This window comes from Callithrix jacchus, chromosome 4 (genome assembly GCF_049354715.1).
Source record: "Callithrix jacchus isolate 240 chromosome 4, calJac240_pri, whole genome shotgun sequence".
In the NCBI taxonomy this organism is placed as follows: domain Eukaryota; kingdom Metazoa; phylum Chordata; class Mammalia; order Primates; family Cebidae; genus Callithrix; species Callithrix jacchus.
This window is the reverse complement of record NC_133505.1, coordinates 170,492,656-170,494,969: the sequence shown is the minus strand read 5'-3', so window position 1 is coordinate 170,494,969 and position 2,314 is coordinate 170,492,656. Positions and strand designations below refer to the sequence as shown.

At 43.3% G+C, this 2,314-nt stretch overlaps 1 pseudogene; it reads right to left on the bottom strand.

The window, feature by feature from the left end:
- Window positions 1–1,532: 1,532 nt before the first annotated feature.
- On the bottom strand, window positions 1,533–2,050 carry LOC118153039 (proteasome subunit alpha type-6 pseudogene; annotated as a pseudogene).
- Window positions 2,051–2,314: the final 264 nt, after the last annotated feature.

The following is a 2,314-nucleotide window of genomic DNA, read 5'->3' as shown; positions in this document are numbered from 1 at the left end:
TGGAAGAGCCTCCACTTCCAGAAGCTTCTCTTCAAGCAACCTCACACTCTGGCCAGATGACTCCTCCAGAAGTAGCATTTAGATTCCACCCTTTGCCTATCCAAATTATCAAACATCTCTGGGTTTGTGAAATAGAATTCAAACTCTTCAACCTAGAGTTTAAACCCCTCTGTAATCTTATCCCAATCCACCATCTGAGGCTAATGTTCCTCTCCATATGGGATCAGCTTCTGTGCACAAAATGTTCTCCCTCCACTTTATCCTTGGGAAGGAATACAGAGAATGAGGTCTGGAGTTAGAGAGTTTGGATTCAAATGCTGGTTTCATCACTGACACACAATTTGGACAACAGTGTTTCCATCTGAGCCTCATTAGGACGTATTTTCAAGATGTAGCAGATATAATTTGCTGAAGGGTTGAGGAAGAGGACTCCAGGTGTAGAGCCTGAGCTACAGGAAGGACACCGTCGCCACTGAGGACTGTGGAGAACTGGGAAGGGGGGCAAGATTAGAAGTTCAATTTTAAACACTGGAAGTTGGGACATCTATTGACACACATCCTTCAAGAGCCAGCTTGAACACTCTCTCCTGGTGGCTGTCCTTCATCCTGCTTTTACCATGGTGCAAATGTCTGCTTTCCTCCAGCTTCTACCTTTCCTCACAGTAGAGTTGGTTTATCTGTCTCTATTCTTCTCCTGAACAACCATCTCGCCCTCTTATCAGAAGATTCAGATCTGATTCATCTCCGTTCCCCTCCCCAACATTTAAGAGACTATTTTACACACGGTAAAAGCTCCAAAATATTTTTGAAGGAAAATGAACATGCACATATTTTACTTCATATCGTGAATATCATTAAGCGCTCCAAACCGGTGAGAAAATTCATTCTCACAAACATAACAGCCACAGCTTCCTTACAGGGCAGGCACCTAAACGGCTCTCCTGGAGGAAGTGTTTCTAAAGTTGCATTTCCATCGTCTCCTGTAAGAATCTGTGATTACAGATCCTTAGTGCTAAATGCTCATTAATTGAACCTCTGGTTGCTCTTTAATTATGTAATAGAGACAACATATTTACCAAGCAAATAAAGATGAAAGTGAATTGCAAAAACAAAAATAAAATAATACGTGCGGCTGTGATTCAAGCTTCACATACACATGCAGATATCTAAGATTTGCAGCATACGTGATGGGTCCAGGGGAAAATGGGCAGCCCATGCAAAAAACCTGACGCCGGTCATTTCACTATCACTGTCCCGCATACGTGTTTCTGTACAAAAATACACGGTTAGTAAAAAACATCTGGCATTCCCTTATCAGCTCCTGGGAGTCTGTTGTACTGCTTGATACCCTTGGCAAAGAGGTTTTTTTTTCCCAAAAGCTCTGTTTTTATTTATATAGAGTCCTAACCACTCGGCGGTAGGAGGAATGGGAGAGGCTCATTTTTCAATCCAGGGACCTCCGTAATGTTGGTTTGCTGTTACCAAACGCACAGGTAAGTGACATCATGGATCTGGCACACTAAGGACTAGGTTTAGTCTCTCTCTGCTAGAGCAACAAGGTGAGCATCAATCTCTGCTTCTGTAAGAATCCTGAATTTAGGATTTTCAACCGTCACTACTCCAACTTCTATTTCTGAAGGTCCAAAATCAATTGATAAAACAGTAGACAAGCATGTAATTGCAGTTTCCACTGTCTGTTCAAATAGCCAATCAAATTTCTTCTTCACTTTTTTTTTTCAAGGAAGCTGGTTGACTCAGTCTGTTTAACTCCTGCCGCAGTGGCTTTAAACCCACAGTAGTAACCTGCAGGATCACACTTACATACCTGAGGGCCTGGCTCTTCATCTACACCAATTAAAATCATACAACAGCCAAGAGGCCTCACTTCAGCATTCTGTGTGTAGACCTGAGAAATCTCAGCAATTCATTTACACAGCGTGTCCACAGGAGTCTCACAGCCATCTTTGCATTTCCAGTTAGCTGCCTCATAGCGTGCCCTCTGCACCTGGGATCTGCTGTCAGCCGTCATTCCCGTCATCACACAACCCATGTTTTCAGTTATCTTGAATAAGTGAGACACTGTGCTGGAATCCAGTAATTTGTCAAGTACTTTCTTCTATGTGGCAATTACTGCACAGTCTTTCCCTCTGACAGCTACTGATGTAAGGCCACCCTGGTTAATAGCCTTAAAAGCATATTCTACTTGGTAGAGCCAACCCTCGGGTGAAAAAATGGTAATGTGGTGGTGAAAACCGGCGCTGGCACCACGGGACATGTTGGTAGAAACCCTACTTCTAACACAATCTCTGGGCCC